Source organism: Palaemon carinicauda, chromosome 24 (genome assembly GCF_036898095.1).
Source record: "Palaemon carinicauda isolate YSFRI2023 chromosome 24, ASM3689809v2, whole genome shotgun sequence".
NCBI classification, from domain to species: domain Eukaryota; kingdom Metazoa; phylum Arthropoda; class Malacostraca; order Decapoda; family Palaemonidae; genus Palaemon; species Palaemon carinicauda.
In genome coordinates this window covers 97,443,399-97,456,718 of record NC_090748.1, presented here as the reverse complement: position 1 = coordinate 97,456,718, position 13,320 = coordinate 97,443,399, and positions in this window count along the sequence as shown.

Sequence of the window (13,320 nt, the reverse complement as noted above, 5' to 3'; positions counted from 1 at the left end):
TATTCCTTTTTTAATTTTCATTTATTATCCGATATTCTCATTATATGTCCTTCCCATGTCCATCTTTTATTCTTTCGTTTTGTAAGAATATTCTGTACTTTAGTTTTCTCTCGTATCCATGTTGCTCTTTTTCTGTCTCTTATCCTTATTCTCATCGATATTCTTTCCATAGCTCTGAATTGTAACTAGTTTATGTATTAAGCCTTTAGTAAACTTTCAAGTTTCTGATTGAATCCTTTTCTTTTTAGAGGAAGTGGGATTTTACATTTCATAATTTAATTTTGTTTACCAAAAGCTCTCCATCCCATGCTTATCCTTCTTTTAATTTTGGTCTCATGTCTTGGGGAAACATTTACTGTCTGCACTAAGCATGTATTGTATATTCATTAACAATCTCTAGAGGTTCGTCCACAACCCTTATTTGTTGTCTCTGCATTTTTATTGAACATTATGTATATACATTAACAATCCCCTAGAAGTTCGTCCACAACCCTTATTTGTTGTCTCTGCATTTTTATTGAACATTATGTATATACATTAACAATCCCCTAGAAGTTCGTCCACAACCCTTATTTGTTGTCTCTGCATTTTTATTGAACATTATGTATATACATTAACAATCCCCTAGAAGTTCGTCCACAACCCTTATTTGTTGTCTCTGCATTTTTATTGAACATTATGTATATACATTAACAATCCCCTAGAAGTTCGTCCACAACCCTTATTTGTTGTCTCTGCATTTTTATTGAACATTATGTATATACATTAACAATCCCCTAGAAGTTCGTCCACAACCCTTATTTGTTGTCTCTGCATTTTTATTGAACATTATGTATATACATTAACAATCCCCTAGAAGTTCGTCCACAACCCTTATTTGTTGTCTCTGCATTTTTATTGAACATTATGTATATACATTAACAATCCCCTAGAAGTTCGTCCACAACCCTTATTTGTTGTCTCTGCATTTTTATTGAACATTATGTATATACATTAACAATCCCCTAGAAGTTCGTCCACAACCCTTATTTGTTGTCTCTGCATTTTTATTGAACATTATGTATATACATTAACAATCCCCTAGAAGTTCGTCCACAACCCTTATTTGTTGTCTCTGCATTTTTATTGAACATTATGTATATACATTAACAATCCCCTAGAAGTTCGTCCACAACCCTTATTTGTTGTCTCTGCATTTTTATTGAACATTATGTATATACATTAACAATCCCCTAGAAGTTCGTCCACAACCCTTATTTGTTGTCTCTGCATTTTTATTGAACATTATGTATATTCATTAACAATCCCCTAGAAGTTCGTTCACAACCTTTATTTGTTGTCTCTGCATTTTTATTGAACATTATCTTAGTTTTACTCATTCATTATCAGTCCTACCTTTCTGCTTTCTTTATTCAAGTCTACTAACATCTTTCACGATAACACTCCTGATTCATTAAACACAACTGTCATCAGCAAATCTTAAGTTAAGGTATTCCCCATTAATATTAATTCTTACCTTTTCCCAGTCTAAAATTTTAAAAACTTCTAGGCATGCTGTGAATAATTTAGGAGAGATTGGGTCTCCCTGTCTAACTCCTTTCTCAATCGGAATTTTCTATCGTTATGTAGTTTTGCAATTGATGTACTTCCTGTATATATATATATATATATATATATATATATATATATATATATATATATATATATATATATATATATATATATATATATATGTATATATATATATGATATATATATACATATTTTATATATATATATATATATATATTATATATATGCATACATGTATATATGTGTATATATATGTATATATATATTCAACTGGGCTCCACAAGGTACTAGAAGAGTTGGAAGACCCAGGCCTACATGGCAGAGGACTATGAAACGTGAAGTAGGAGGTGATAATTGGAGAAGTATTGATTTAAAATCTCAAGATAGAGACGACTGGCGAAATCTAACCGAGGCCCCTTGCGTCAATAGGCGTGGGAGGAGAAGTTGATGATTAGCGGCATTGCCAGACGTATAACTCTAGGTCTCCCCATCCCTAGGGTAGGAGAAGAGGGATTAGTCCTACCCTGGCCAAAGAAGGTATCCTGAAACCGTAGTGTTTGTAGTGACGGTCTAGGTTATAGTTAGGAAAGGGGGAGGGATGGGAATGGTTGAATCTTTGTTCATTCATATCTATCTAAAAATTTATCCGCCATTTTTGACGGGTCGCGTACACAGAATATCAACAAATGAATCCGTTGCTACTCCACTGCAGGACAAAGGCCTCAGACATATCAATTCAAGTCTGGGACTTGGCCAGTTTTCATCACCACGCTGGCCAGTGCGGATTGGTGATGATGGGAGATTTTCGTCTGATCGCTCACAGCAAACCAACCTAGTATGGTTGGCTCTGACTAATACAGCTTTGCTGATCATGGCAATATGCAAGCTGTTTCATCACGTTAAGATATCCCCATTCAGAAAGAGCGTGGGACTTGAGACTATCTGAAACATAATAGCTCAACTATAAGGCGGGTTTACACGTTCAGACGGTTCGTCGAACGCGGTTCGACAGACAAGTATTTGAAGTGATGTTCGAACGTATACTTGGTTGTCGAACCCGTTCGTCGAACGTTTGGAAGAAAGTCTGTTCTCACCTGACTTTTGTGGGCTGGGCTTAATTGCCCACAAACCTTATGCATTTGTGGCCGACTCCACCTCTTCGAACTTTTTCACAAGTAGGTTCGATAACCGGGTTCGACAACCGGGATCGACGAACCGTCCGACCTTGTATACCCTGCTTAAGTCTTCATACAACGTTTTTTATTTGTATTCTAGAAACCAAAATACTTTGTTGACAACTACTTGGACATCGGCCGGCCCCTCATAGACTTAACCGGTTAGTTCACAACATCACTTGCTCTAACCATCCACGAAGAGTAGCTTGATAGTGAAACAGTTTTTTCCTTACGTTATTAAACTGTCAGCGACCGCCGTTCGCGTGTATTTGGGATGGTGATAGATGTTTATTTTGTATAGTGAGATGAGATTAAGCGTAAGCTTTCTAGATCACAGTTCGTTTCACCATCTTCGAAGAACAGAAGGAACTGGAAGTGTGTTGGTGAGTACTCTAAGCTTCTATTTATTACCTCCGCTAAGGAGGTTATAAACGAACGAACTGGGTTATAAAATCGAGCGGTTTTATGTTTGTCTGTGGACAGGATGACGTTAAAACTACTCGATGGAGTTTGATGAAATTTTCTCCACGGGTAGTGGACGACCCCATTAAATTGTGGAGATTATCTGGATCCGGATTCTGGATCTGGATTTGTATTTTTTGCCAATTTAAAGATAACACCGAAACAAATTGACGAATTCTTAAATTAGTTTTGAGCTGTAGGTACTCGTCTGAGAGTTTTGATAGTACAGAACTGTATTACCATTAATGTAGGCGAAAATTCAATTTTTTTTTACGTTGATAATTCTTAGGTCTCATCTTGATTATTTTGTATCTGAGGAATTTTTGAAGTTTGAACTCCTGTAGTGACTCTGTTTAAAGTCTTTTGATAGTACAGAACTGTATTACCGATAATTTAGGCGAAAAATCTGTCTTAAGTTGGTCATTCTTTGGTCTTATATTGATTATTTGTTCTCTACTGAGGAATTTTTAAAGTTTGAACTCCTGTAGTGACTCGGTTTAGAGTCTTTTGATAGTACAGAACTGTATTACCGATAATTTAGGCGAAAAATCTGTCTCAAGTTGCTATTTCTTACCTTGATTATTTGTTCTCTACCGAGGAAATTTTTAAAGTTTGAACTCCTGTAGTGACTCGGTTTAGAGTCTTTTGATAGTACAGAACTGTATTACCGATAATTTAGGCGAAAAATCTGTCTCAAGTTGCTATTTCTTTAGTCTTATCTTGATTATTTGTTCTCTACCGAGGAAATTTTTAAAGTTTGAACTCCTGTAGTGACTCTGTTTAGAGTCTTTTGGTAGTACAGAACTGTATTACTGATAACTTAGGCTAAAATACCCCCTTTTTTATATTGATAATTCTTGGGTTTTATTTTTATTAATTTGCATCTAAGGAATTTTTGAAGTTCGAGTTCCTGTAGTGACTTGGTTTAGAGTCTTTTGCTGGTACAGAACTGTATTACTGATAAATTAGGCTAAAATATCCCCTTTTTTATGTTGATAATTCTAAGTTTTATCTTTATTAATTTGTATCTGAGGAATTTTTAAAGTTTTAACTCCTGTAGTGACTCGGTTTATAGTCATTTGCTAGTACAGTTGGCTTCATTAATGCTGGTACACTATCGTCTCCTTAGCCTCCAATGAAGTGTACCGGAATTAATGAAGCCAGCTGTACACTATCGCATTACTGATAATTTGGGCGAAAATTAAATTTTTTTAAAGTTGATAAGTCTTAATTCTTATAATGATGATTTTGTATATTGAACAATTTTTGAAGCAGAGTAATTTCTTCCAGGATATGATGAAAATTTGATGTATTTTTTATAATTATTTTTTTTTTTATTTTATTGTATATCTGATATTCAGATATATGTTCGTGTACCTCATCAACATCGTTAATTACCTTTTTTTTAACTATTGGGTTGTTGAGGCCTGATTGGTAACGTCTCTTCCTGGTGTTTGCCAGTCGGGGGTTCGAGTCCCACTCAGTCTCGTTAGTGCCATTAGTGTCTGCAACCTTACCATCCTCATGAGCTGAGGTTGGGGGGTTTGGGGAAGCCTATAGGTCTATCTCTTGAGTCATCAGCAGCCATCGCCTGGCCCTTCCTGGTCCTAGCTTGGGTGGAGAGGGGGCTTGGGCGCTGATCATATGATATATGGTCAGTCTATAGGGCATTGTCCAGCTTGATAGGGCAATGTCACTGAACCTTGCCTCTGCCCTTCATGAGCGGCCTTTAAACTTTAAAACCATTATTGCCTTTCGTCTAAAAGTTATCAAAGGCATAAGTAAAATTCTCTCTCTCTCTCTCTCTCTCTCTCTCTCTCTCTCTCTCTCTCTCTCTCTCTCTCTCTCTCTCTCTCTCTCTCTCAACTAGACACTTCCTCCTACATTGCTAAATGTACTCCGTTTGAATTAACAACCCTTGATTAGCTACTCTAGTTTAGACTAATACGAAGGAAAAAGCTGTTGCTCTTCTCCAATAGCCAATACATCAATTAATAATCTTTTTCTTATTCCTTAAGTATTAAAATTTGGTATAACTTCTAATCGTTATTATGGTCTTAAACTAATACTTTTCAGTTAGTCTGCCCGTCCACGCATCTGTTACTTCCACCCCCTTGAAATTGCGTTAATGGCTTAACCACATGTTTACATATTTTTATCCTGAATTCAATCACAAAATCGTTCATGTTTCCATGCTCTTTTATCCTGAATTCAATCGCAAATTTCGTTCATGTTACCATGGTCTTTTATCCTGAATTCAATCACAAATTTCGTTCATGTTTCCATGCTCTTTTATCCTGAATTCAATCACAAATTTCGTTCATGTTTCCATGCTCTTTTATCCTGAATTCAATCACAAATTTCGTTCATGTTTCCATGGTCTTTTATCCTGAATTCAATCACAAATTTCGTTCATGTTTCCATGGTCTTTTATCCTGAATTCAATCATAAATTTCGTTCATGTTTCCATGCTCTTTTATCCTGAATTCAATCACAAATTTCGTTCATGTTACCATGGTCTTTTATCCTGAATTCAATCACAAATTTCATTCATGTTTCCATGGTCTTTTATCCTGAATTCAATCACAAATTTCGTTCATGTTACCATGGTCTTTTATCCTGAATTCAATCGCAAATTTCGTTCATGTTTCCATGCTCTTTTATCCTGAATTCAATCACAAATTTCGTTCATGTTTCCATGCTCTTTTATCCTGAATTCAATCACAAATTTCGTTCATGTTTCCATGCTCTTTTATCCTGAATTCAATCACAAATTTCGTTCATGTTTCCATGGTCTTTTATCCTGAATTCAATCACAAATTTCGTTCATGTTTCCATGCTCTTTTATCCAGAATTCAATCACAAATTTCGTTCATGTTACCATGGTCTTTTATCCTGAATTCAATCGCAAATTTCGTTCATGTTTCCATGCTCTTTTATCCTGAATTCAATCACAAATTTCGTTCATGTTTCCATGCTCTTTTATCCTGAATTCAATCACAAATTTCGTTCATGTTTCCATGCTCTTTTATCCTGAATTCAATCACAAATTTCGTTCATGTTTCCATGCTCTTTTATCCTGAATTCAATCACAAATTTCGTTCATGTTTCCATGCTCTTTTATCCTGAATTCAATCACAAATTTCGTTCATGTTTCCATGCTCTTTTATCCTGAATTCAATCACAAATTTCGTTCATGTTTCCATGCTCTTATCCTGAATTCAATTACTTAATTAGTTTTATATTCACGCGACCGATTATGTTCATGACTTTTGCAGGAATTATATAGACTGCAGATATTCAATTCCTGTGTATATTTCTTTAAAAGCTCAAGATATAGACGACTGGCGAAATCTAACCGAGGCTCTTTACGTCAATGAGCGTATATGATGAAGATGAATATGCATTCATCCTATACCAAGTGTTGTTTCAGTGAAAATCATACTCAGTCTGATAAATTAACTTCCATGTCTATCCTTCTACTTGAAAATTTGAGCGCTCGTGATCCTTTAGGAAATGGTGATATATTGGATTCAGAAGATAGAATATTTAGAGGATATGAGAGTGATACATTGACCTATATGTCTCTCTGAATACCTGTGAAAATTACTAATTGAAACTTGTTGAAACAGCCCAAAGTTTACCTCTTCTTACATAAATGGTTTAAGAGGCAGATTGGAATAAGTTCATTCTTAAGAAATTATCCTGAAGAAAGAATTTGAATTTTTCATTTCTCATATTGAAGAATATTTTTCTTTTACTGAAACAACCTTGAACGGGTTCCATGATGGATGGAAAATTTAGTGTAGGCCTACAAAAAAAATACTAGAAAATGCTGTATAGACATAAACAATGACCTCAAAGTGAAATAATATATACTCGTTTCTTGCCAAGTAGTGAAAGTATCTTAATATATGTTAGTCTCATACGATGTTCCACTCGTATAGGCCTAGAAGCCTCTAAAGAATTTGAAATTAATCCGGTATAAAGAGACTTTATTTTGTCCTATATTGTAAGGAAATTAGTTGATTTAATTTTAACTTAATTTTATTTCTTCTTATTGATTTATAATATATATTTTTTTTTCAATAGTGTTTTATATCTATTTTGATGATACTAAATCTATAGGAATTTGACAGAAATTTCTCAAAATTCGTGGTAACAAACTTACAGTGGTATACTCAAAGTTTCTACACCAAAATGACCATGTGATATAGCCTGTCATGACTAAAATACCATTTTCTTTGTTGAAAATATAATAGAAAATGGATATATATTAATTGGTTAACTTCGCTATAATTTCTTGTGTCCCACCTCGCTTCTTCGGCTTAGTTTACCCACAGATTATTATTATTATTATTATTATTATTATTATTATTATTATTATTATTATTATTATTATTGTTGTTGTTATTGTTAATTGCTATATATGGATCCATTGCTATTGAAGTAAGCCTGTTTTTGTGTTTATGTAAATATTTATTTTTCTATGCTAAATTTATCCATCTCAATTGCTGTAAACTACGTCGACAAAAGAGATTTTTAAAAGTTCAAACTTTCAGCAAATGTTTTTATGTTGAACAGGCTGACATAAGTTTTTTATAGTGTGTATGTAATATATATGTTTTAATAATTTTACTATTTTTGAGATATTTGATTTTCATTGTTCTTTACTTCTCATATCGTTTATTTAATTCCGTATTTCCTTTCCTCAGTGGGTTATTTTTCCCTGTTGGATTCCTTGGGCTTATAGCATCTTGTTTTCAAGCTAGGATTGTAGCTTAGCTAATAATAATAATAATAATAATAATAATAATAGTTGTTGTAGCTTTAACAACAGCAATACCCCCCCCCCCCAAAAGCACTCTGAGAGTGCAGACCTCCACTACGGCAGCTTATTTCTGGAAACCAGCTGTGTGACAACCATGTGCGAACTGGGGGTTGAGGTTAGGGTCAATGCGGTCGACCCTTTACTCGACCTTGACCTTAACCTTTGACCTGGGACTTTCTAAATGGAATCACTTCCATGACTCAACATCATAATTATTTCCTGAAGGTTTCACTATTTTATAAATCACAAACAGACGAACGGGGGTAGAGTTCTCTTGCTTGAGGGTATATAGTAGGGTGAGGCAATTTTGGACACCTTTTTAGTAACCTTTGTACAACATCTATATTAATAATTTATGACCAAATACCAAACATGTTTTCAAGAGAGGGAGGTCTCATCTATAAAAATGGCTTGTTTCATAATCATCAAAGAATTAGAAATTCTCTTATTACAGTAATAAAAAAAATATCTCAGAGGCGAGGCAATTTTGGACAGTGAGGCAATTTTGGACACGTCTGTATCTCCGTTAAGCGCCAACGCTCAGTTGGGCAAACTATGACAATTTGTGGTCCCTATCAATATAAATATGCTAGAAAAAAAATTATAGACACATAAATTTTTGTGTCCGTAATCCAAGATTGTCCAATTTTGCCTCGCCAAGAGAAAAGTGAGAAGTTTGCTTGTCCAATTTTGCCTGACCATGGTTTTGAAAACTGTCCAATTTTGCCTGACCATGGTTTTGAAAACTGTCCAATTTTGCCTGACCATGGTTTTGAAAACTGTCCAATTTTGCCTGACCATGGTTTTGAAAACTGTCCAATTTTGCCTGACCATGGTTTTGAAAACTGTCCAATTTTGCCTGACCATGGTTTTGAAAACTGTCCAATTTTGCCTGACCATGGTTTTGAAAACTGTCCAATTTTGCCTTACTATATGAATATGTAAGTCAAACTTTGTATTCGAGCACACAAATATACTTTTATGTATAAATATGCATATATGTAATCATAAAAATTCAAAATAAGACACAAGGGGTGCAGTAAAAGGGGTGTCTGCCCAAGGTGACACCCTAAAAGTGAGTGACACCCTTAGAGTTACATTAAAAAAAAGTTTCTTTCTAGCTCGATGGTTATGATATCATTTTCAAAAAGTTATTTAATACTGGGGACACTCTTACAGCTGTTGACACTCAGGGGGTGAAACCTTCAAAAAGATTGACCAAAACATGGTAACATCCTCGAAAGGGGTGTCAACCCAAATGCTAGAAATATCTAAAAAAAACTCTACTATATACATTGTTCCTATAATAATTCACATATCCAAATGAAAATTACAGGAATTGAAATAGAATATTTTTCACTGTTCCTGTTAATTTCCATGTTGATAACTGTCATGTTGCCTTTTTCATATGGTGTTCAATGGAGCAACATTAGAGTGAACAGCATGATAGATACATCAAGGAGGGGCAAAGCTGATCCCATAAACAATATTCGTCCTAGGTTGTACCTATCCATTTTATTCTTATCATTGTTACCTCATACTATGAACGAACCATCAAAGAGATACTTTTACCTACAAAAGAAAGGGATACAATCGACGATTTAAGAAAAAAATATGAAATGAAGAAAAATAAAAGGAAAAACACAAAGAAAGAGAGATAGAAACATGACAAATCATGGAAATACAAAGCTACCAAATATCTCTCTATTCTTTAAGAAAAAATGTCTGCTAACACTAACGTAAATACAAAAAAAAATCTAAATTGACCAGGGTAATAAATAGTGATAATTGAACTGCTAGGATAGTCCCGATAGTGAATGATAAGGATTTATTTATACCTAAAATAAAAGAAATAAAAAAGAAATTCAAATTATTTTGGAAGATATTAAGGATCGTCCATTATTTTGCATTGGTAGAGCAACAAAGGGGTTTTTAGAGGAAGAACGAGGCTATACTCGCCTTGAGCTAGATGCTTGAAGCCACTGCCCACATATCATCATCATCATCTCCTCCCACGCCTATTGACGCAAAGGGCCTCAATTAGATTTCGCTAGTCGTCTCTATCTTCAGCTTTTAATTCAATATTCTCCAATCACAATATCCTACTTCATGCTGTATAGTCCTTAGTCTTCCAATTCTTCTAGTGCCTTGTGGAGGCCAGTTTAAAGTTTGGTGAACTAATGTCTCTTAGGGAGAACAAAGAGCATCCCCAAACCATCTCCATCTACCCCTCACCATGATCTCATCCACATGTGGCGCCCGAGTAATCTCTCTTAGTTTCATTTCTAATCCTGTCCTGTCATTTAACACCCAATATTCTCTGAGGGCTTTGGTCTCAAATCTACAAAATGAGTTTCATTAATATACCAAGATTCACGACCATACAGTAACACCGATCTCACTAAACTGATATATAGCCTCATTATTATATGTAATTTTAGGCGACTTGATTTCCAAATTTGACTTAACCTAGCCATCCTCTGATTTGCTTTTTTTTCAATCTTTCATTAAACTCAAATTCTAAAGCTCCTATATTAGATATCATAGTTCCTAAATATTTGAATAATTCTACCTCATTAATCCTTTATCCTTCTAAAGATATTTCATCTTCCATTGCATATTATGTTCTCATCTGTCTTCTATTTATCTCGAGCCCAACCTCATGTGATTTTTCATGCATTCTGGTAAGCAAGCTTTCCAAGCCCTGTGGTGTTCTGATAATTAGGACAGCGTCATCAGCATACTCTAGGTCTCCTAATTTTCTGTTACCAGTCCAGTCCAATCCTTCTCCACCATCCCCAACCCGATCTATGCATTACAAAATCTATGAGGAGGATAAACAACAGGTAACAACACATTCCCTTAGAGTACTCCACTTTTCACTGGAAATTCGTTTGATAAGACGCCACTAACATTAACTTTGCATTTGCTGTGCTTATGAACAGACAATTAAATTTACATATTTGAGAGGAACTCCATAATGTCGCAGGACTCTCCACAAAATTTGCCAGAGCACATAATCAAAAGCTTTTTCATAGCCCACATATACCATCAAAAGTGGAATTCTAAATTCTACATATTGCTGTACCACATGTCTTAAAATGAAAATTTGGTCAGTACAACTTCTACCTTTTCTAATCCTGCTTGTTCATCTCTCAACTTTTCATCAATCTTTCTCTCTAGTCTCTTTAGAATGAGCATTCTATATATTTTCATGACAGCTGACGTAAGTGTGATGCCTCTGTAATGATTGCAATCAGTCAGATCTTTTTTTGTCATTTTCACCAGCACTCCTAGCTCCCATACATAAGGCTTTGCCTCTTCACGCCACATTCTACAAAATAATCTTGTAGGTAATCTGGGAGTCACTTCATTTTCAGGCAATATCATCTCAGCAGTTATTCCTTCGTATCCAGGGGCTTTCCATCTTTTGAGTTTTTTTTAAGAATAGCTTCGACTTAAAACACACCTAATTCATTCATGGGCACATCAAGGTCTTCATCAGTTTCAGGTATATCAACCAAATTATTCCCTTCGTATTTCCTATTCATGACCTCACTAAAGTGTTCAATCCAACGTTACCTTTCTTCATGTTCTTTTGTTATTACCGATCCATCTTTCTTTTTGATGGGTATATGCTTCTTTTTTCCCTTAGAGATTTCATTAATAATTCCAAGAGCAATTCCTACAACAAAGCCACTCCCTGAATTCATAGCGTTGTCAGCCTCCTCTGCTTTCCTGTCTAAATATTCTCTCCAATCATTCTTGATATTTCTTTTGACCTCACTATCAATACTGAAATACTTGGCATGCTCTGCCTTGTAATTTTCATTACTTCCTCGAAAACTTTAAGAAATCAATTTCTGTCTTTGTCTTCTTTTTATAGTATCCCAAGTATCATTTGATATCCATGGTTTTCTCCTTGTAACTGCATGTCCCAAAACTTCGTCTCTTAAAGTCTCTTAAGACTGTAAATCGATTCCTTCATTCAGTTACAAAGATTTCTGTGCTCATCCTCCAGAAGCTTAGTTGTATCAAACTTAGGTATTCTATCTACATTTCTGTTGGGTTCTTTCAGTTTTAATATTTGTGTGGCAATGGGGAGCTGGTGATCACTACCAATAACTGCACCTATATAGCTTGTTACATTTCCCAGAGTCCTCCTCTTTATCAATGGCTATGTGATCTATTTGATAATTGTAATTGCCACATGGTGAAGTCCTTGTATATTTGTGGATCTCCTTGTGCTGGAAAAGAGTACCTCCAGTAAAAAGATTGTTTGTTGAACAATAACTTATGAAAAGTGCCCCATTTTCATTTGCAACTTCGCCAAGAACCTCAACACCCATCACATTTTCTATCCCTTGATTATTCCTTCCAACTTTAGCATTGAAGTCATTGATCACAATTTTCATATCTCTCTAGGTTCTCACCTATTATACTCTGCAGTTCTTCACAGTATTCATCTTTCCTTTCTTCAGGGGAATCATTTGATTCGCCTTGGAAGATGGAATCTTCGGGATCTTGAACTGTTCTGTGAAGCCTCTTCCCCTTTTGCCCGGCGGGCATGCTGTCATGTGTTTGCGGGGAGGGGAACGGGGCAATTTTAACTTGTCAAAAAGTTTTCATTCTTTTTGCCTCTCGCGCGAGTACGAAGGAGAGTACTGGAGCGTTGGCGCACAGGATGCTGCTGGTGCTCAGTTTCTGCTGAAGCAGTTTTTGGTGAAGGCGCAGAAAAGCGCTGGCGCGCAGGAAACCAATGCGTAGGGTGAATATACAAAGAATAGTCCAAACTATTTGGCCTCTTTTTTTAGGTACCTTACCTCTAGCATTAGAGGCTCTTTGACCTTTTATTTTTGAGGTGCCATACTTCCAACATTAGAGGATATTTAAGCTCTATTTTGAGGTGCCATACCTTTAGTATTAAGGGCTCTATGACCTCAATTTCGAGGTACTATAATCTTAGCATTATATGTTCTTTGATCTCTAATTTGAAGTGCTTTACCTCTAGCATTAGAGGCTCTTTGACCTCTATTTTGAGGCTCCTTACTTTTAGCATTAGAGGGTCTTTGACCTCCATTTTAAGGCTCCTTACTTTTAGCATCAGAGGCTCTTTGACCTCTATTTTGAGGCTCCTTACATTGAGCATTAGAGGGTTTTTACCTCTATTTTGAGGCTCCTTACGTTTAGCATTAGAGGCTCTTTGACCTCTATTTTGAGACTGCTCACTTTTAGCATTAGTCTCTTTGACCTCTATTTTGAGGCTCCTTACTTTTAGCA